At 47.0% G+C, this 23,710-nt stretch overlaps 1 protein-coding gene across 1 annotated transcript in view; it reads left to right on the forward strand.

Annotated features, from left to right (window-relative positions):
• Nucleotides 1-7,339: 7,339 nt before the first annotated feature.
• The window catches only part of LOC129702032 (actin-binding protein WASF3-like), a 52,375-nt gene continuing 36,004 nt past the window's right edge, over nucleotides 7,340-23,710 (forward strand). The window contains exon 1 of the mRNA XM_055643537.1: nucleotides 7,340-8,229. The gene's annotated coding sequence lies outside the window, so the exon portion shown is untranslated. The remainder of the gene's footprint in view (nucleotides 8,230-23,710) is intronic.

Here is a 23,710-nt window from a genome sequence, read left to right on the forward strand (position 1 = left end):
AAAGTCGAGGTCAAAGGCTCCGGTGGGCGCTAGCAAGTCCGCGGCCACTCAAAGCCACGCCGGGCGATGTAAGGCCCTGCCCCGGGTCTTGATGTTGGAGCCCCCGGCGGGCGCTAGCAAGTCCGCGACAATTTAAAGCCGCACCGGGCATTGTAAGGCCCCGCTCCAGGTCACTCTGATCCCCGCAATTCGAGCGGGAGAAGTCGCCGTTGCTGGTGCCCCGTAAAGCGGTCTCCCAGCAGGGAGCCACGGGCTCCCGGTGTCACCATCCACCAGAGTCGGGTCGCAGCAGCGAGCCGCCGCAGCTCTCCACGATCCGAAGCTGGCCAGCTCCACGATGGTAAGTCCGCAGCTCCACGGCTCCACAGCTCCACAGCTCCGCAGCTCCGCAGGCTCCGTGACTTGAGCCTCCAGGTCGTTCCGGTTGGAGGCCGCTCCACGGCGCTAGGCCCCAACGGCAACGGAGACCCGACAGGTAAAAGGTCGGGTCTCCATGCAGGGAAGAGATTTAAAAGTTTCCCCCACCTACCCCCCACCCCCCACACATACACATTTAAAAACCCGCTACAAACTAAACCCTCAACGGGACAAAAAAAAATACACAGACAGACTGCAGAGGGCGCTGAAGTGATTGGAGCAGATTTAGACCATTCAGCCCATCAAGTCCACTCCGCCATTCAATGATGGCTGATCTATCTTTCCCCTCTCAACCCCATTCTCCTGCCTTCTCCCCATAACCCCTGACACCTGTACTGATCAATAATCTATCAATCTCTGCCTTAAAAATATCCATTCTACTGACCTGCAATGTCCACACCAAACATATACACGTGATGCATATCCCGCCATTCCCTGCATATCCCGCCATTCCCTGCATATCCTCCTGCCTTCCTAAAAGCCTCTCCAATATCACTATTGTCTCTGCTTCCAGCATCATTCCTGAGAGCGTTCCAGGCACCCACCACTCTGTGTAATACCTTGCCCTGCACGTCTTCTGCAAACTTTGTCCCTCTCACCTTAAAGTTATGCCCTCTAGTCTTTGAATTTGTGACTCATGGAAAAATGCTTCGGCTTGGTTTGATTTTTTTTTTCTCAAAAAACTATTGTCTCATTTCTATTTTTTTTTTTTTAAGAATAAGAATTCCATCAGGTGATGCAAAGCATTCACTATCTACCATCAATATGGAGAAGTTCCAGGTTATGTAATAGAAATTGATGGATTATTGCAGAACCAAATATTATTTTCCCACGGGGCAAAAGATGAAGAAGTGAGAAAACACACACCTCCAGATTCAGGGGCAGTTTCTTCCCAGCTGTAATCAGGCATCTGAACCATCCTACCAACAACTAGAGAGCAGTCCTGAGCCACTATCTACCTCATTGGGGACCCTCGGACTATCTTTGGTCGGACTTTTCTGGCCTTTGTCTGGCACTAAACATTATTCATGTTGTTCCCTTTGATCATGCATCTGTGGATGGCCTGATTGTAATCATGTCTTGTCTTTCCACTGACTGGATTGCACGCAGCAAAAGCTTTTCACTGTACCTCGCTACAAGTGACAATAAACTCCAAACTCAATGGACAAGGCAGTGCAATGAAAAACAAAATGCAACACAAATAACATAACTTGAATGCAGTCTATCTTCTGGAGTGAGAAGGGTTTATCTTGGATAGGATGAGATTAATGGTTGGAGACGTAGAAACATAGGTGCAGTGGTAGGCCATTCGGCCCTTCGAGCTAGTACCGCCATTCAACATGATCATGGCTGATCACCGCCAATCGGTACCCCGTTCCTGCTTTCTCCCCATATCCCTTGATTCCTTTAGCCCTTAGAGCTATATCTAACTCTCTCTTGAATACATCAGTGTACCACTGTCACCCACTGAAAGAGACTATGTTGCAACAGACTGTCCAAGGAAATGTCCAGTGGTTAAATGAAACGGGGATAATGTAACTTCATCAATAATATATGTAATTATTTTAATTCCAGATATATTAACTGGAGCTGCCGTATATGTGATTTTATCGCCATGGTAGAATGTCAGAATATAATGTGATTTATTTTCCTTTACACTTCAACCCCGTGAATTACAAAAAATCCAATTATAGTGTGTGTATAACAGATCAATTTTTGTTTCTCGTAATCAATGCCATCTCTTGCCGACAGTGCATCAGTAATTTTAGAAAATTAGCATTCGGAAACCGAGTGTAGAAATTCACTTCTATCCTGTGGCTGCAATGAAATACAGAAATACAGCGGATTAATTGGGGTGGCATGGTAGCACAGAAGGGGCAGCATAGTGGCGCAGCGGTAGTGTTGCAACCTAATGCCCCTGTCCCACTTAGGAAACCTGAACGGAAACCACTGGAGACTTTGCGCCCCACCCAAGGTTTCCGTGAGGTTCCCGGAGGTTGCAGGTGGTTGTCGGAGGTTGCAGGTAGTGGAAGCAGGTAGGGAGACTGACAAAAAACCTCCGGAACCGCACGGAAACCTTGGGTGGGGCGCAAAGTCTCCAGAGGTTTCCGTTCAGGTTTCCTAAGTGGGACAGGGGCTTTACAGCGCTTGCAGCACCCAAGACCCGGGTTCGATCCCAGCTACGGGTGCTGTCTGTTCAATGAAGAAACCATTGACCATTGAGTTACCGGTAGGTGGAGAATCTGTTTGTAGTTCACCCTTTGAGCTTGCCTAAGATGAAGCCGAGCATTTTGGATCTAAACGTTACTCCCTTGTCCTGTATCTGTACTCTGTAAATGGCTCGACTGTAATCGTGCCAATAGACAATAGACATTAGGTGCAGGAGGAGGCCATTCGGCCCTTCGAGCCAGCACCGCCATTCAATGTGATCATGGCTGATCATCCCCAATCAGTACCCCGTTCCTGCCTTCTCCCCATATCCCCTGACTCTGTTATTTATAAGCGCCCTATCTAGCTCTCTCTTGAAAGCATCCAGAGAACCTGCCTCCACCGCCCTCTGAGAAGTGTCGTCTTTCCGCTGACTGGTTGGCACGCAACAAAGGCTTTTCACTGTACCTCGCTACACGCGGCAATAAACCAAACTGAACTGAAGCTGAACCGAACTGGATGTTGGAGTGACATTCATCTGGCCAATGTTGAGCATTCGACCTCATTTCCGGGCTGTATAAATAACGACATGGAGTGCACAAGCCATGAAGTTACATTAAAGCAGCATAAATACCAGCTCATCCCCATGTGTAGCCTGGTGCCTAATTCTGTTACTGTACTTTGGGGTGAATGTGAAGGCTTCAATGAGATTCATGGTTCTGCACATGAAGAGATTACTGTTAAATAGATCGGAGATGTCGGGGTTATTTTCCTGACTCCAGTATGACTTTATACAGGCACACAAGATCATGAATGGTCAAAGTAAATAAAGGTGAATTGTTTTCAATGGCAGATGGATTACTGATAGGACGGCACAGATTTCAGGCAAATGGTAAAAGAGTTGGCAATGTTGTGAGTAGATCTTGCTGGATGATTCACTGGAATCTGAAGGAAAAGTGACTCACACAGATTCAATAGTAACCTTCAACGGGATAAATATTTGAAGGTGAAAAGATTATAGATATATCAGAAAATAATATTTTCATTGGCAGCACGGTGATGCAGCGGTAGAGATACTGCACTACAGTGCCAGAGGCCCGGGTTCGATCCTGACTACGGGTGCTGTCTGTACGGAGTTTGTACGTTCTCCCCGTGATCCGCCTGTGTGTTCTCCGAGATCTTCGGTTTCCTCCCACACTCCAAAGACGTTCAGGTTTGTAGGTTATTTGTAGAATGCAAATTGTCCCCAGTGTGTGTGTAAGATAGTGTTAATATGCAGGGATCGCTGGTCAGTGCGAACTGAATTTGCCGAAGGGCCTGTTTCCGCGCTGTATCTCTAAACAAAACTAAACTAAAAAAAATCATGAGATGAATAGATCGGGGTAGGTGCACCCAGTCCCTTGCCCAGAGCAGGTGAATCGAGGACCAGCGGACATAGGTTTAATGTGAAGGGGAAAATAATTAATAGGAATCTGATGGGTAACTTTTTCCACACAAAGGGTGGTGGGTGTATGGAACAAGCTGCCAGAGGAGGTAGTTGAGGCTGGGACTATCCCAATGTTTAAGAAACAGTTAGACAGGTACATGGATAGGACAGGTTTGGAGGAATATGTGCCAAACGCGGGCAGTTGGGACGAGTGTAGCTGGGACATGTTGGCCGGTGTGGGCAAGTTGGGCCAAAGGGCCTGTTTCCACACTGTACGACCAGCCTTTCCAATCCCCATGGATGTGACTATGGACCGTCTTTGATTGGACTAAGGACCTTGGGTTTTCTTTGTACTAGCATTGGGGTTATTAATGTATTGAATATTTCTTCATTGTGTTTATCTATGTGTATTGTGTTTACAAACCGGTTATGCTGCTGCAAGTATGAATTCCATTGTTCTGTTGTTGTTACATAAGCGACAGGAGCAGAACTGGACCATTTGGCCCATCAAGTCTACTCCGCCATGGCTGATCTATCCCTCCCTCTCGACCCCATTCTCTTGCCTTGTCCCCACAACCCCTGACACCCACACGAGTCAAGAATCCGTGGCATATGACTTTGAATCTTGAGACTTGTAATCTCATTGGTTTTTAAATGAATAAATAACTGCTCAACTTAAACCTAAGCCCGCTCCCTGTGCAACCGGGGTGGTACAGTGGGAGAGGGCAGGAACGGGGTACTGATTGGGGATGATCAGCCATGATCACATTGAATGGTGGAGCTGGCTTGAAGGGCCAAATGGCCTCCTCCTGCACCTATTGTCTATTGTCTATTGTGGCGCAGCTGGTAAAACTGCTGCCTCGCACCTCCAGAGACAAGCGTTGGCTCCCGACCTCAGGTGCTGTTGGTGTGGAGTTTGCACGTTCTCCCTGTGGTTGCACGGGTTTCTCTCGGGAGCTCTGGTTTCCCCCCACATCACAAAGACGTGCGGGTTTGTACGTTAATTGGCCTCTAGTAAATTGTCCCTAAAGTGTCGGATGTGTGATAGCATAGAACTAATGTGAATGGGTGAGTGTGGATTTGTTGAAGAAGGAAAACATCAACCATTCCTTCTCTCCAGAGATGCTGCCTGTCCAGCTGAGTTACCCCAGCTTTTTGTTGGGCTGAAGGGCCTGTTTCCATGCTGGTTCTCTAAAAACAGTAGAGCGAGTGGTAGAGACTGGATTTCATCTTGCACTAACTGTGTGCAGCCATTATCCTTTACATGTGCACTTAGTTTAGAGATACAGCGCAGAAACAGACCAATTCGGCCCAACGGGTCCGTGCCGACCAGCGATCCCCGCACATTAACACCATCCTACACCCACTAGGGACAATTTGTTTTCATTTACTAAGCCAATTGACCTACAAACCTGTATGTCTTTGGAGCGTGGGAGTCAACCGAAGATCTTGGAGAAAACCCACGCAGGTCACGGGGAGAACGTACAAACTCCGTATACGGTCGGGATCGAACCCGGGTCTCCGGCGCTGCATTCGCCGTAAGGCAGGAACTCAACCACTGCGCCACTGTGACCGCCCTTGCATAGTGAGCAGCCTGAATGTATTCATACGTAGTCTTTTCTTTGACTGGATAGCGTGCAAGCATAAGCTTTTCACTGTACCTCAGTACATGTGGCAATAATAAACTAAACTAAACTAAACGGACATGATGTCGGGAGGAACTGCAGGTGCTGGTTTAAACCGAAGCGACACAAAATGCTGGAGTAATTCAGAGGGACAGGGAGCACCTCTGGAGAGAAGGAATGAGTGATGTTTTGGGTCGAGACCCTTCTTCGGAGTCTTAATGTCAGAGTCAGAGATGCTGCCTGGCCCGCTGAGTTGCTTCGGCATTTTGTGTCTATAAACAGAAATGATGCTCCATTCAATTTACATGTGATCCTTGCAAGTATCTGATGGTGTTTTCTTTCCTTACTTCAATCTGCAGTTAATTCGCTGAATTCCGTTTTTTCTGTTCATGCAATTTGTTGGCATGGCTATCCTAACCCTTCATGGAGTGTCAGCTGCAGCTGAGTTTGTAGTGCTAGTGTCTTTGTCTCAGAAGGCTATGGGTTCAAGTCCCACTCCAGGCACTTCGACACACTATATTTGGCTGACGTTTTCATGAAATACTGAGGGAGAACTGTGGCCATTGTCATGTAGCTAAAGAAGATGCTACATCCAATTGGCTTGGGAAAGTATAAATTGTCCCCAGTTTGTGTAGGATGGTGTTAGTGTGCGGGGATCGCTGGTCGGTAAAGACTCGGTGGGCTGAAGGGCCTGTTCCCGTGCTGTATCTCTAAACTAAATGAAACAATGACTATGGAAATCAGTGACAGGATCGGTTAAAGTCAGCATGGATTTATGAAGGGGAATCTTGCTGGACTAATCTTCTGGAATTGTTTGAGGTTGTAACAAGTAGAATGGATAAGGGGTACCAGTGGATGTGGTGGGTTTGGACTTTCAAAAAGCCTTTGACAAGTTCCCACACAAGAGGTTAATGTGCAAAATTAGAGCACATGGTATTGGGGGTAGGGTATTGACATGGATGGAGAACTGGTTGGCAGACAGGAAGCAACGAGTTGGAATTAACTGTTCCTTTTCAGAATGGCAGGCAGTGACTAGTGGGGTGCCGCAAGGCTCGGTGCTGGGACCCCAGTTATTTACAATATATATTAACGATTTAAACGAGGGAATGATGTGACATCTCCAAGTTTGCTGATCACACAAACCTGGGTGGCAGTGTGAGCTGCGATGAGGCTGCTATGAGGCTGCAGGGTGACTTGGATATGTTGGGTGAGTGGGCAGACACATGGCAGATGCAGTATAATGTGGATAAATGTGACATTATCCACTTTGGTGGCAAGATCAGGAAGGCAGATTATTATCTGAATGGTATCAGATTCGGAAAAGGGGAGGTGCAACAAGACCTGGGTGTGCTTGTACATCAGACACTGAAAGTAAGCATGCAGGTGCAGGTACAGCAGGCAGTGAAGTAAGCTAATCGGCCTTTTTTGGCCTTCTTTGCAAGAGGATTTGAGTTTAGGAGCAAGGAGGTCCTACTGCAGTTGAATGGCGGTGCTGGCTCGAAGGGTCAAATGGCCCAAATGGTCGCAGCCCCAGGGAGGTTCGGCGCCCATGACGGGGCGGCCCGGCCCGAGGGAGAAGCGACGCCCAAGTCGGGACAGCCCGGACAGAGGGAGAAGCGACGCCCAAGTCGGGGCGGCCCGGTCCGGGGGAGGTTTGGCGCCCATGTCGGGGCGGCCCAGCCCGAGGCTGAAGACGTTGCAGGACTGGTGGACGGCAGCTTCAACCACCCCGGGCCGCGGTGTTTGAGCCGCGGGACTGATTTATAACATTGCCCGGGGGGTATCGCCTCAGCGCAGAGGGAGAAGAGGAGGGAAGAGACTGCAGACCTAAGGCTTTTGCCTCCATCACAGTGAGGAGATGTTGGGTGGACTCACTGTGGTGGATGTTAATATGTGTTTATTGTTGTTTTTATTGTATTATATGTATGACTGCTGCAATTTCGTTCAGAGTTCGGTCTGAATGACAATAAAGGCTATCTATCTACCTATGGTCTATTGGCAGGGGTAGAGGAAAGTGGGAGAGTAGACTAGTGCAGTGTAGTGTAGAGTAGAGCAGGAGAGAGTAAGGCAGGGTAAAATAAACTAGAATGGGAGAGTAGAGCAGGGTAGAGTAGTGTAAGACAGGCTGGAGTAGACTAGGGCAGGGGAGTGTAGACTGGGATAGCAGAGTAGGGCACAATAGGTCGGGTACAATATAGCAGAAGAGAATAGAATGCAGAAACGGGTAGCTGCAGACAGATGCTGCCTTTGCAATAACAGTGCTGGAGTAAGAGAGCGGGTCAGGCAGCATCTCTGGACGGTGAACGTGGCCAGCATCAGCAGCATTCAGCAGCAGCAGCAGCAGCAACGAGCGCGTTGCCCTTTTAAGCGGGTGGGTGGTGGTCCCGGCAGCGAGCCGCATGCGCGCTGCCCACTGCGGGCTGCTGTGTCCGCGGCTGCCTGGAGCTGCGGCAGCGCGGCCGCGGGATCGGGATCAGCTTCCCCCGCCCGCCTGCCTGCCTGCCAGCCCCGGCACCGTGGGAGCCCAGCACAGCACAGCATCAGCAACAGGAGCCGCGCACTGCATCCATTCACCCTGCAGTGCACACTAACCAGCAAAAGCAGCAACAGCAGGTAAAATAGAAATATAGATCTATATATATATGGCTTTAAACACAATGGCTGCAAGCATTTATACTGAGATCAGGGGGTGGAATTAAGATAAATCCCGACCACTGCCAATGCATTAATGTTGCAATTGCAGGGTGCAATAAAAAAAATGTGGGCGAGTGTTAACTGTGAGCCCGATGTAGCAAGAATGGTCAATTCACAGATATGCAGGATTGCTGTTCCACGCTGACACTTCAAATTGGGTTGAGCACTGCACAGCTAATGCTTGAGGTCCTCACTGGATAAGCCAGGCTGTTGCAAAGATAGTGGGCAAATTCCCCCATGGACATTGGACAAACTTTGTGGCTTTGCCCAGCATGAGAGGAATAGATCGGGTAGATAGATGCACATAGTCTCTTGGCCAGAGTAGGGGAACCGAGGACCAGAGGACACAGGTTCAAGGTGAGGGGGTAAAGATTTAATAGGAATCTGAGGGGTAACTTTTTCACACAACGGGTGGTGGGTGTATGGAACGAGCTGCCAGAGGAGGTAGTTGAATCTGGGACCATCCAAACGTTTAAGAAACAGTTAGACAGGTACCTGGATAGGACAAGTTTGGAGGGATATGGGCCAACTTGCCCACATGTTGGCCGGTGTGGGCAAATTGGGCTGAAGGGCCTGTTTCCACGCTGTATCACTTTATGACTCCAAAGGCGTTGCCTACCTCTGACTTTATTCCTTAGGGCGCAGGAAGATGAGAGGTGATCTAATTGGTGATCCTTGCACTAAATGTTATCCTTGCTCTAAACGTTATTCCTTTATCATGCATCTGTACAGAGTAAATGCCTTGATTGTAATCTGGTTAGCACGCAACAAAAAGCTTTTCACTGTACCTCAGTGCACGTGACAATAAACTAAACTGAGACTGGGGCTAATAGAGGTGTACAAAATCATGAGGGGAATAGATAGGGTGAATTTACAGAGTTTTTTTAGGGGAATCCAGAGGACACCGGTTTTAGATGAGAGGATAGATTTAATCGGAACCTGCGGGCAAAGAGGATAGATTTAGTCGGAAGACATCAGTCTGAAGAAGGGTTTCGGCCCGAAACATTGCCTATTTCCTTCGCTCCATAGATGCTGCTGCACCTGCTGAGTTTCTCCAGCATTTTTGTGTAACCTTCGATTCTCCAGCATCTGCAGTTCCTTCTTAAACAAAAAGTCTGAAGAAGGGTTTCGGCCCGAAACGTTGCCTATTTCCTTCGCTCCATAGATGCTGCAGCACCCGCTGAGTTTCTCCAGCATTTTTGTGTACCTTCGATTTTCCAGCATCTGCAGTTCCTTCTTAAACAAATAGATTTAGTCGGAACCTGCGGGCAAAGATTTGACACAGAGAGCGGTTGATATATGGAATGAGCTTAGCTTCTATGTTTCCATGTTTCCACACAAAGTGCTGGAGTAACTCAGTTTGCCGGGCAGCATCTCTGGAGAAACAGGATGGGTGACGTTTCGGGTTTGGAACCTTTCTGCAGATCAGGTCCATCTTCAGTAGAAAGTACCACCTGCAGTTCCTTTCTGCTTTGTGGCCCTTCTGCACACTTGGTCGTAATGTTGAATCCTGCAAATGTGTTTGTGATGGACACTACAAGAGTTATTAAGGCTTTATATTCTTTTAAATAATCAGAACATTAAAAAGGTGCAGGAGTTAGTATCTCTTACGATCCACTTTGAAGCTGGTGACAGACTGTTATATTTGTGAGAGGGTCCAGAGGAGGTTCACGAGAATGATCCCAAGGATGATTGTGTTAACATATGATGTGCTTTTGATGGCACTGGTCCTGTGCTCACTGGAGTTTAGAAGGATGAGGGGCAAACTAATAGAAACTTAGCAAATAGTGAAGGGCTGGATAGAGTGAATGTTTCCACTAGTGGGAAAGTCTAGGACCAAAGGTCATAGCCTCAGAATAAAAGCACGTACCTTTAGAAAGGAGATGAGGAGGAATTTCTTTAATCAGAGGGCGGTGAATCTGTAGAATTCATTGCTGCTGATGACTGTGGAGGCCAAGTCAATGGATGCTTTCAAGGCAGAGATGGATAGTTTATTGATAGTACAGGTGTAGGGGTTATGGGGAGAAGGCAGGAGAACAGGGTTGAGAGGGAAAGATAGGTCAGCCATGATTTAATGGCGGAGTGGACTTGATGGGCCGAATGGCCTAATTTTGCTCCAATAATTTATGAACTAATTTGGTCTCTATAACATCTGTGAGGGCAAAAGGTTGACAGGTAACATGTCAAAGACCATTTCTCTGTCTGCAGGAAAATAAATATGATACACTTTTATATTGCAGGGTCATTAATATTGATGAGGCCAATTCTGGAGTATGGTGTACAATATTGGTCGCCAAATTATAGAAAAGATGTCAACAAAATAGAGAGAATAACATAGAAACATAGAAATTAGGTGCAGGAGTAGGCCATTCGGCCCTTCGAGCCTGCACTGCCATTCAATATGATCATGGCTGATCATCCAACTCAGTATCCCGTACCTGCCTTCTCTCCATACCCTCTGATCCCCTTAGCCACAAGGGCCACATCTAACTCCCTCTTAAATATAGAGTACAGAGGAGATTTACTATAATGTTGCCTGGGTTTCAGCAACTAAATTACAGAGAAAGGTTGAACAAGTTAGGTCTTTATTCTTTGGAACGCAGAAGGTTAAGGGGGGACTTGATAGAGGTCTTTAAAATGATGAGAGGGATAGACAGAGTTGACGTGGATAAGCTTTTCCCATTGAGAGTAGGGAAGATTCAAACAAGAGGACATGATTTGAGAATTAAGGGACAGAACGTTTAGGGGTAACATGAGGGGGAACTTCTTTACTCAGAGAGTGGTAGCTGTGTGGAATGAGCTTCCAGTGGAAGTGGTGGAGGCAGGTTCGATTTTATCATTTAAAAATAAATTGGATAGGTATATGGACGGGAAAGGAATGGAGGGTTATGGTCTGAGTGCAGGTAGATGGGACTAGGTGAGAATACGTGTTCGGCACGGACTAGAAGGGCCGAGATGGCCTGTTTCCGTGCTGTAATTGTTATATGGTTATATGGTTAATATACAAAATGTGGCACATTGATATGTGCGGGAGCTTGAATTGCGATTTTAAACATGTATTTAATTAAGACAAAGATAGATTCAAAACGCTGGAGGAGCACAGCGGGACAGGCAGCATCTCTGAAGAAAATGGACAGGTGATGTTTCAGGTCGGGCCCCATCTTCAGGGATTTATTTGATATTTAATCAATATGTGCACGTGCGTGCAAATATATAACACAGTCGATTGTTTTTGACAGGAAACTTGCCGTTCTCCAGTGTGTAGGAAGGAATTACAGATGCTGGTTAGGGTCTGAAGACGGGTCTCAACCCAAAACGTCACCCATTCCTTCTCACCAGAGATGCTGCCTGTCCCGCTGAGTTACTCCAGCAATTTGTGCCTATCTTTGCTGTTCACTAAATTGTACTGTTTTTAACGATGGGTTTTGCTTTTATAATCCCACATTATCTTTTTTTTTTTTGTTAATGAACATTGAGGTTAGTACCATTTCTTTTCAGTCAAACACTGACTTAGGTGCAGTGACTTATGGTGGGAAGCTTATTGGTACATGCTTCAGACAGGCTGCCATGGAAACTGGGTCAAGCTGCTGTGGGAAGGCACATACAGCTGGCGCTACCCACTTTAGCACAAGCCTAAAATATGTGCATTAGTCATCGGGAAGTTTTCTTGCCTTTATTTCCCTGCTAAAAAATTAAGTCTTGCACTTTGGTGCTGCAGGATGAGTGTACCAACTCTGTAACTCCGAGTGTGTCGGAGGGAACTGCAGATGCTGGTTTAAACCCGAAGATAGGCACAAAAAGCTAGGAGTAACGTCCCTGTCCCACATAGGAAACCTGAACGGAAACCTCTGGAGACTTTGCGCCCCACCCAAGGTTTCCGTGCGGTTCCTGGAGGTTGCAGGTGGTTGCCGGAGGTTGCAGGTAGTGGAAGCAGGTAGGGGGACTGACAAAAACCTCCAGCAACCGCACAGAAACCTTGGGTGGGGCGCAAAGTCTCCAAAGGTTTCTGTTCAGGTTTCCTAAGTGGGACAGGGGCATAACTCTGCAGGACAGGCAGCATCTCTGGAGAGAAGAAATGGGTGGCGTTTGGGGTGGAGACCATTCTTCAGGCTTTTCTCCAGAGATGCTGTCTGACCCCCTGAGTTACTCCGGCTTTTTTGTGTATCTTCTGTCTAAACCTTGGAGGAAATGCTGGAAAATCCGACACGGATAGCAGAAGAAAATCAGAAGGGTGGCACAAACATGAGTCTGAAGAAGGGTCTGGACCCGAAACGTCACCCATTCTTTCTCTCCAGAGATGCTGCCTGTCCCGCTGAGTTACTCCGGCTTTTTGTGTCTACCTTCTGTAACTCCTAACATGGATGCAGATTTTGTGGGGAGTAACAAGGTCCCATGATCATCTCCAGCTGTGTGGAAAAAGCAGGATAATTACCATTCATTTGCAAGGCTGTAATTTATGCTGTCGCGGGTGCTCAGATGTTGCGGAGGGTGACTGGTCCTGTGTATTCTTCATCATTAGCTGGACTCTATGCTAATAAGCTTATTATTTCACGGACACTCATTTTGAATTTATAATGCTACGTCTGAAGTTGTCAAAAACTAAAATGATTGCTATTGACTGTTGGTTCCTCCAAGTGTTTTTAGTAACGCAGTAACAGAGTACGTGTGGTCGTACAACACATGCACACAATTGTATAGGAGGCCACTGGAACAATTTCCATTGGAAAATGACATGAAGTATATTATTCTGGTTTGTAGCTTCCCCGAACATTCATGCTGCAAAACTAATTTACAATTAGGTTGGGGCGGCACGGTGGCGCAGCGGTAGAGTTGCTGCCTAACAGCGCCAGGGACCCGGGTTCGATCCTGACTACGGGCGCTATCTGCACAAAGTTTATATGTTCCCTCAGTGACCGCGTGGGTTTTCTCTGGGTGCACCGGTTTCCTCTCACACTCCTAAGATGAAACAAGTTTGTAGGTTAATCAATTTCGATAAAATTGTAAATCATCCTTAATGTGTGTAGGGTCATGCCAGTGTACGGGGAACGCTGGTCGGTTCGGACTGGGTGGGCCGAAGGGCCTGTTTCCACGCTGTGTCTCTAAACTGAACTAAAATGAATCAGTGTTGATTTTGTGTTAACTGCATAAAAAAGTGTGTTTACAGCACTGTCTTGTGAGGGCAAAGCTGTCAGTAATAATTAATTTGATTCATTAGTTTTTCTTACCTTAACCTATTTGACAAAGGAGAAGTAGTATTTATTTACACGTTTAAAATTTACATTTGGAACAAAATCCACGCAGATCACAGGGAGAACATGCAAACTCCGTACAGACAGCACCCGTAGTTAGGATCGAACCAGGGACTCTGGCGCTGTAAGGCAGCAACACTACCGCTGCCCCACCGAGCCGCCTATCTCTTGACTGTTCAGATACTGGTTAAACTGCATCTAAAGCCCCTGGTGCACTTAGTAAACCTGAACGGAAACCTCTGGAGACATTGCGCCCCACCCAAGGTTTCCGTGCGGTTCCCGGAGGTTCCCGGAGGTTTTTGTCAGTCGCCCTACCCGCTTCCACTACCTGCAACCTCCGGCAACCACCTGAAACCTCCGGGAACCGCACGATAACCTTGGGTGGGGCGCAAAGTCTCCAGAGGTTTCCGTTCAGGTTTCCTAAATGGGACAGGGGCATTATGATCTGAGGCAGATTTATGTAACGAGGATGCAATTAGACAGGAAGAGAACTTGGGGGAAAAGTCCACCAACATTTTCTTCTCCACAGGAGATTCCTTTGGAAGAAGTGCAGGTAACATTGTAAAATTATAGCTCGCCCTTGCCTTCTTTGAACAAGACACCCAGCTGGGCTGTGGGACAGACACATTTAGCCTTTTATACCTGATCAAAGGCAGCTGGAAGTTCCTGAGCGTCTGTGTCTGGGTACATTGGATTTTGATTTAAGATGTGCGTATCATTTATTTCAGGGCTCAACAGTGCAACTGATTATTGAAGCAAATAGAGTCATAGAGATACAGCGTAGAAACAGGCCCTTCGGCACAACTTGCCCACACCGGCCAACATGTCCCAGCTATACTGGTCCCACTTGCCTGCGATTGGCCCATATCCCTCCAAACCTGCCCTATCCCATGTACATATCTAACTGCTTCTTAAGATGTTAAGATTGTCCCTGCCACTACCTCCGCTGGCAGCTTGTTCCACCACCCTTTGTATGAAAATATTACCCCTCAGATTCCTTTTAAATCTTTTCCCCTTCATCTTAAACCCTCAGTATGTCCTCTGGTCCTCGAATTATCTACTCTGGGCAAGAGACGCGGCATCTACCCGATCTATTCCTCTCATGATTTTATACACCTCAATGAAATCACCCCTTATCCTCCTGTGCTCCAAGGAATAGAGTCCCAGCATACTCAACCTCAGACCCTCTAGTACTGGAAACATTCTTGTAAATCTTCTTTGTAGCCTTGTGTCTTTGTGTCTGAAGAAGGGGTTCGGCCCGAAACGTTGCCTATCTCCTTCGCTCCATAGATGCTGCTGCACCCGCTGAGTTCCTCCAGTGTTTTTGTGTACCTTCGATTTTCCAGCATCTGCAGTTCCTTCTTAAACAAATTCTTTGTACCCTTTCCAGCTTGCCAACATTCCTATAGCATGGTGGTGAATCTCTGGAACTCTCTGCCACAGAGGGTAGTTGAGGCCAGTCCATTGGCTATATTTAAGAGGGAGTTAGATGTGGCCCTTGTGGCTAAGGGGATCAGGGGGTATGGAGAGAAGGCAGGTACGAGATACTGAGTTGGATGATCAGCCATGATCATATTGAATGGCGGTGCAGGCTCGAAGGGCCGAATGGCCTCCTCCTGCACCTAATTTCTATATTTCTATGTTTCTATGGTGCCCAGCACTGAATACATACACTAAATGCGGCCTCACCAACGTTTTATACAACTGCAACATGACCTTCCAACTTCTATACTCAATACTCCGGCTGATGAAGGCCAATGTGCCAAAAGCCTTTTTGACCACCCGATCTACCTGTGACTCCACCTTCAAGGAACCATGCACCTGCACTCCTAGATCCCTCTGCTCTACAACACTCCCCAGCAGCCTACCATTCACTGTGTAGGTCCTGCCCGTGTTAGACTTCCCAAAAATGTGAGAATGTTTTTATTATTGAGAAATCTAGATGATATCCATATGCTTTTTCTAATGCCAGCGGTCACACACGGTAGAGCTAAGGTCTCACAGCGCCAGAGAGGGGTAACTTTTTCACACAAAGGGTGGAGGGGGTATGGAACGAGTTGCCAGAGGAGGTAATTGAGGCAGGTACAATTGCAACGTTTCAGAAACATGTAGACATGTACATGGATATAACCATATAGCCATATAACAATTACAGCACGGAAACAGGCCATCTCGGCCCTACAAGTCCGTGCCGAACACTTATTTTCCCCAGTCCCATCTACCTGCACTCATACCATAACCCTCCATTCCCTTCTCATCCATATGCCTATCCAATTTATTTTTAAATTACACCAACGAACCTGCCTCCACCACTTTCACTGGAAGCTCATTCCACACCGCTACCACTCTCGGAGTAAAGAAGTTCCCCCTCATGTTACCCCTAAACTTCTGTCCCTTAATTCTGAAGTCATGTCCTCTTGTTTGAATCTTCCCTTGGAAAATAGGACTGGTTTAGAAGGGTCTGGGCCAAACGCAGGCAGGTGGGACGAGTGTAGATGGCACATGTTGGCCGGTGTGGACAGGTGGGGCCGAAGGGCCTCATTCCATGCTGCATAACTCGTTGACTATAAAACGGGCTCAGCAAGGCCCACTGCTGCGATTTTCTTCCTTTCTATGTTTTGGGATTTCTAGAAACTGATCCCCTGCAATAAGGTGCAAAAGAGCACATGTACAAGGGTGAGTGAAGGAGTGGGTGCGGCTACAATCCCTCCACAGGTCAATCGCCCTCCAACCTTTCATGTCTAGTTCCACAAGTCACTTCACTAAAGTTACTTGGACCAATCAAGTTTTAACTTTGTGTTTAAGAAGGAACTGCAGATGCTGGAGAATCGAAGGTACACAAAAAAGCTGGAGAAACTCAGCGGGTGCAGCAGCATCTATGGAGCGAAGGAAATAGGCAACGTTTCGGGCCGAAACCCTTCTTCAGACTGATCGGGGGTGGGTGGGGACAAGAAAGGGAAAAGGAGGAGTAGCCGGAAGGCTGGGGGATGGGAGGAGACAGCAGGGGGGCTGAGGGAGGGGAGGAGACAGCAAGGACTAACAAAATTGGGAGAATTCGATGTTCATGCCCCCAGGATGCAGACTCCCCAAACGGAATATGAGGTGCTGTTCCTCCAATTTCCGGTGTTGCTCGCTCTGGCCATGGAGGAGACCCAGGACAGAGAGGTCGGAGACGGAGTGGGAGGGGGAGTTGAAGTGCTGAGCCACCGGGAGGTCTGCTTGGTTATTGCGGACCGAGCGGAGGTGTTCGGCGAAACGATCGGCCAACCTCCGCTTGGTCTCACCGATATAGATCTGCTGACATCTAGAGCAGCAGACGCAATAGATGAGGTTGGAAGAGATGCAGGTAAACCTCTGTCGCACCTGGAACGATTGCTTGGGTCCTTGAACGGAGTCAAGGGGGGAGGTAAAGGGACAAGTGTTGCATCTCTTGCGGTTGCAAGGGAAAGTGCATTCAATTCAATTCAATTCAATTCAACTTTAATGTCATCGCACAAATACAAGTATCAGTACAACGAAATGCAGTTTTGCGTCAGTCCGTAGTAGTTGTACATAAAGAGAAAAAAACAAGAAAAAAAATAGAAAGAGAGAAGATACAGAATAATCAGGAAATACAGAATGATTAAACAAAGGGGGACGGAGGGACCAGAGAAGTCTATCGTCGGGACTCCGAGTTCAGCAGTGTGATTGTGTTGTTATAGAAGCTTTTCCTCATCCTGCTGGTACGTGACCTGAGGCTCCTGTACCGCCTCCCTGATGGGAGGAGGGCAAACAGTCCATGGTTGGGGTGTGAGGGGTCTTTGATGATCTTCCCAGCCCGACTCAGACACCGTTTTCGGTGGAGGGCATCCATGGCAGGGAGCGGGGCACCGATGATGTGCTGCGCGGTTTTCACCACCCGTTGTAGCGCTTTCCTGTCCGCAGCAGTGCAGCTGCTGTACCATACCGTGAAGCAGGTGGTCAGGATACTCTCTATGGTACAGCGGTAAGAGAGCAGTGTTGCGGGGTATGGAAGAGACCCTGGTGCGAGCCTCATTTATGGTGGAGGAGGGGAACCCCCGTTCCCTGAATAATGAGGACATTTCAGATGTCCTGGTGTGGAACGCCTCATCCGTGGAGCAGATGCGGCGTAGACGGAGGAATTGGGAGTAGGGGATGGAGTCCTTACAGGAAGCAGGGTGGGAAGAAGTGTAGTCCAGATAGCCATGGAAGTCAGTGGGTTTATAGTGTATGTCGGTCAGAAGTCTATCACCTGCAATGGAGATAGTGAGGTCAAGGAATGGTAGGGAAGTGTCGGAAATGGTCCAGGTGTATTTGAGTGCCGGACGGAAGTTAGTGGTGAAGTGGATGAAGTCAGTCAGTTGTGTGCGGGTGCAGGAGGTGGCACCAAAGCAGTCGTCGATGTAGCGGAGGTAGAGGTCGGGGATGGGGCCCTGGTATGTATTGAACAAGGATTGCTCGACGTAACCGACAAATAGGCAGGCGTAGCTGGGGCCCATGCGTGTGCCCATAGCTACGCCTTGTATTTGGAGGAAATGGGAGGAGTCGAACGTGAAGTTATTGAGGGTAAGGACCAGCTCCGCTAGGCGGAGGAGAGTGTCAGTGGCTGGGTATAGGTTGCTTCTCTGGTCGAGGAAGAACCGGAGGGCTTTGAGACCATCGTGGTGGGGGATGGAGGTGTAGAGTGACTGGACGTCCATGGTGAAGATGAGGGGGTGAGGGCCTAGAGAATGGAATGCGCGGAGACGACGGAGAGTGTCTGAGGTGTCTTGAACATAGGTAGGGAGGGATTTAACCAAGGGTGATAGGATGGAGTCAAGGTATTTGGAAATGAGTTTGGTGGGGCACGAACAGGCAGAGACAATTGTGGGGCACGAACAGGCTAAGTTTTAACTTAGGATTGCCTTGAGGAACTAGGGTAGAGGTTTTCTTTCCAAATCTTTCTGTTTCGATTGGACGTGTAGGCCTGAAGTGGAATTTCTAGAGACACAGTGCTAAAACAGGCCCTTCAGCCCACCATGTCCATGCCGACCTGCGATCTACCAGCACTATCCTACGCACTAGGGACAATTTACAAACTTTACCGAAGCCAATTAACCCACAAACCCATACGAACTTGTAGAAATGTGCAGGACGGAACTGCAGATGCTGGTTTAAACCGAAGATATACACAAAAAGTTGGAGTACCTCAGTGGGTCAGGCAGCATCACTGGAGAGGAGGAATGGGTTCTCTCCAGAGATGCTGCCTGCTGCACTGAGTTACTCCAACTTTTTGTGTCTTTCTTCGAGCCAGTAGAAACCTTTGGAGTGTGGGAGGAACCCAGAGATCCCGGAGAAAACCCACGCAGGTCACGGGGAGAACGTACAAACTCCGTACAGACAGCACCCGTGGTCAGGATCGAACCTGGGTCTCTGGCACTGCAAGGCAGCAGCTCTACCGCTGTGCCACCGTGGACAGTCTGCTGGGCCAACCCCATAGCTAAATGATGAAGGTGCTTGCCTGTGAATGTGCAGTGAAATTTACAACATGTAATGATGTATATCTGTTAAGACATAATTTGGAATTGGATTCGTGAAAAATTTAACATTATGTAAAATTTGACACTTTTACAAAAAATTAATGCACTATTCTAAAATGTAGACCAGTTGATGCAAGGAAATTAGAATGAGATATTGGCTTATATTAAAAATGTTTAAAGTTATTGCATTGTAAGTAGCAGTAATTTTGGGTACAGTGAAAAAGCTTCACATTTATTGTTTTTTAAATTGCCTCAAAATAATGTAACATACCCTCCCCTGCAACCGCAGGAGATGCAACACCTGTCCCTGTACCTCCTCCCACGACTCTGTCCAGGGACCCCAACAGTCCTTTCAGGTTAGGCAGAGGTTCACTTGCACCTCCTCCAACCTCATCTACTGTATCCGTTGTTTAAGATGTGACTCTAATACATCGGCGAGACCAAACGCAGATTGGGCGATCGTTTCGCTGAACACCTTCGATCAGTCTGCTTGGACCTACCTGATGTCCCAGTTGCTAAACATTTTAATTCCCCTTCCCATTCCCACACTGACCTTCCTGTCCAAGGCCTCCTCCATTGTCAGAGTGAGGCTAAACCCAAATTGGAGGAACAGCATCTCATATTTCACTTTGGGCAGCTTACACCCCAGGAGTATGAATATTGGAGAAAGACACAAAATGCTGGAGTAACTCAGCGGGACAGGCAGCATCTCTGGAGAGAAGGAATGGGTGACGTTTCGGGTCGAGACATTTTTTCAGACTGATCGATGTTTTGAGTCGAGATCCTTCTTCAGACTGATTGATTTGATTTCACTCCCTGCATTCCCTCTATCTCCATCCCTCTCCCACCCAAGTCACACCAACTTTTCGTTCCCACCCAGCAAATGGCTAACAATGACCTGTTTCCTTTATCATTGTTTCTTTTTAACATATCTTTCATTCATTTGTTCCATATATACCCCTCTACATCATCATCTATACCCCTCGTTTCCGTTTCTGTCTGAAGAAGGGTCTCGACTCGAAACGTCACCCATTCCTCCTCTCCAGAGATGCTGCCTGGCCCGCTGAGTTACTCCAGCATCTACCTTCAGCTCTTTTACCCTGCTCCGATTGTATGAATTCCTCAATATTCAACGTCTGGTGAAATGGCACCAGAATTGTATCACTGTCCTTGCTCCAAATGCGCTCGAGCAGAGATTTGCCGCTTAGCATTATTATTTTTTAAAATTGATTTTGCAATCTGAAAATTGCAATCTACATGGATCATTCCTGATCGTTCAGCATCACCAAAAATGTAGACTGTTTAAAATTAATTCCAGATATATTGCGTATGAGATTATGCAAAAAAAAAGGCGAGATTTCAAAATTCAATCATATTTAGTACTTGTATATCCATGGACTGAAATAGTAGATATGATCTGCTGCATAAAACAATAGTTGTTCTAACCCCTGCTTGAAAAAAATAATGAGCCAACACCAGTGATTTTTAGGTTATAAAACAATATCCTGTTGGCCTAAGTTCACAAATACAAATATAATAGCCACAGACTGCTATTATAATATATACTCTGTCATTTCTAAAGCATGGAGGTCGATAGTTCACACACTCCATCTCAACTGCACTAACAATTTGCTTAATTTACTTGAATACGTTGGAATATTAAATACATGGTAATAACTTATAAGAAATCTAATTAAATTTAAGGCCAAGCTTGGTTGCCGAAAGCTTTGATAATATGGATCATCATGTAGCAAAGTTGAAATGGTAAGGTGTTTAAAAAGGAACTGCAGATGCTGGAAAATTGAAGGTAGACAAAAATGCTGGAGAAACTCAGTGGGTGAGGCAGCGTCTATGGAGTAAAGGAAATAGGCGACGTTTCGGGTCGAGACACTTCTTCAGGTCTCGACCCGAAACCTCGCCTATTTCCTTCGCTCCATGGATGCTGCCTCACCCGCTGAGTTTCTCCAGCATTTTTGTCTACGTTGAAATGGTATTTTCGTTAATGAGTGTTGAGATGATTAATTGCCAAGGAAGGACGCAAAAATGCCGGAGTAACTCAGCGGGTCAAGCAGCATCTCTGAAGAACATCCATGGTGATGACCAAGTGGGTTTCCTTCGGGTGCTCCGGTTTCCCCACACATTACAAAAGACTTGGAAACATAGAAAATAGGTGCATGAGTAGGCCATTCGGCCCTTCGAGCCTGCACCGCCATTCGATATGATCATGGCTGATCATCCAACTCAGTATCCCATCCCTGCCTTCTCTCCATACCCCCTGATCCCTTTAGCCACAAGGGCCACATCTAACTCCCTCTTAAATATAGCCAATGAACTGGCCACAACTACCTTCTGTGGCAGAGAATTCCACAGATTCACCACTCTCTGTGTAAAAAATTATTTTCTCATCTCGGTCCTAAAAGACTTCCCTCTTAAACTGTGACCCCCTAGTTCTGGACTTCCCCAACATCGGGAATAATTTTCCTGCATCTAGCCTGTCCAACCCCTTAAGAATTTTCTAAGTTTCTATAAGATCCCCCCTCAACCTTCTGAATTCCAACGTGTACAAGCCGAGTCTATCCAGTCTTTCTTCATATGAAAGTCCTGCCATCCCAGTAATCAGTCTGGTGAACCTTCTCTGTACTCCCCCTATGGCAAGAATGTCTTTCCTCAGATTAGGAGACCAATCTGACTTGCGAGTTTGGCAGTTGGACTGTGTTGAATTGCCCCTAGTATGTAGGGAGATGGTGAGAAAGTAGGATAACATAGAACTAGGGTGATTGATGGTTGGTGTGGTCTCGGTAGGCCGAATGGCCTGTTTCCATGCTGTATCTCTAAAATAAAAACTAAAGGGGCAAGAATTGTATTAATGTTAATGAAATATTAATTAATCTGAGGTAACAATGACCAGTGATGTTTGTGAGGGTGGTGGACAGAATAGTTTAGTTAATGAGACAATGAGGTGGGGCTGTTGTCTTCATTCAAGATGAACTTTTCGCCTTTTCCCGCATCTTTCTCTAAACGCCCTGTCCCACGGTACGAGTTCATTCAAGAGCTCTCCCCGAGTTTGCCCTGATTCGAACTCGGAGATTGACGGTAATGGCCGCTCGTCGGTACTCGGGGCTCTCGTGGACATTTTCCAACATGTAGAAAAATCTTCACGAGTCTTACCGTGCTTACCTGCTGTTAGCGAGTCTTCCCGAGTACCTGCCGTTAGCGGTACGATCCGCTAAGAGACGTCCCCGAGCTCCGACGTACCCGCTACGTTCGTTCTACGTGCTTACCACGAGTTTGATTTTTTTTTTAAAACTCGGGAGAGATCTTGGAATGAACTCGTACAGTGGGACAGGGCCACTAGACATTAAAAAACAATTAACCAAAGACGATTGGAGAACTATCATTGCTTTTATTTTGGTAAAATTCGGTTGCTCCACCATCTTCCTATTCACATCCAGCTGAATGTACAGATACTTTAAAGCACGCACCACCATACTCGAGAACAGCTTCTTCCCCTCTGTTATCAGGCTTCTGAACGGTCCTTCCGTCATCTAGAGTACTGTCCGATTCACCTCTACCCCATTGTGGACATTGGACTTTGTGAGTATTCAGTTATAATGCTGAGAATTATATTCTGCACTCTGTATCTTCCCCTTTGCACTATCTATCATAGTTGAGTTTGACGTGATTGTGTTTATGTATGGTACAGTATACCTGAGATTTCTACTGTAGATATTTTTCTTTAGAAATCCAACACGGAAACAGGCCCTTCGGCTGACTGAGTCTACGCCGACCAGCGATCACCTCGTACAGTAGCGCTATCCTACACACAATAGGGACAATGTTACCAAAGCCACACGTGTACGTCTTTGGAGTGTGGGAGGAAACCGGAGCACCCGGGGAAAACCCACGCAGTCACGGGGTGAACATACAAACTCCGTACAGGCAGCACCCGTAGTTAGGATCGAACACGGGTCTCTGGCGCCGTGAGGCAACAAATTTACCACTGCGTCACCGTGCTGCCCTGTTTCCGTCTGTAAAGATAACATGCAAAAGAAAGCTTTTCACTGTACCTCAGTACACGTGACAATAATAAACCTCAACCTAGAATTAGTGTCATCGTTTATTATCCTATTCATTTTGGAAACCCATTCATTCTCCTGTGGTGAAGATTTCCATTGCTATTTCAATCAGTTGAATTTATGGAAAAAATGACTAGACTTTTACCAAAAAAATGTCCAATCATCTATGATTAATTCTTTTTTAATGTAATTGAAAAGTGCAGAAGACACTGGAAAAGGTACAGGTTCATTTTTGAATGAAGAGAGAAGTGGACCTTGCCCTCAGTTATTCTGTTGTTAACACTTGAGGTGGTGGTGTTTTAGTTTTAGAGATACACCCTGGAAAACAGGCCCTTCGGCCCAACGAGTCTGTGCCGACCCGTGATCATCCATACTCGAGTTCCAGCCTACACACCAGGGACAATTTCATTCGCAGAAGCCAATTGACCTACGAACCTGCATGTGTTCGGAATGTGGGGGGAAAACTGGAGAAAAACCCACACGGTCGCAGGGAGAGCGTGCAAACTCCACACAGACAGCACCCGCCGCCAGGATCAAACTGACTGATGATTTGGAT

This window comes from Leucoraja erinacea, chromosome 12, assembly GCF_028641065.1.
Source record: "Leucoraja erinacea ecotype New England chromosome 12, Leri_hhj_1, whole genome shotgun sequence".
Classification (NCBI taxonomy): domain Eukaryota; kingdom Metazoa; phylum Chordata; class Chondrichthyes; order Rajiformes; family Rajidae; genus Leucoraja; species Leucoraja erinaceus.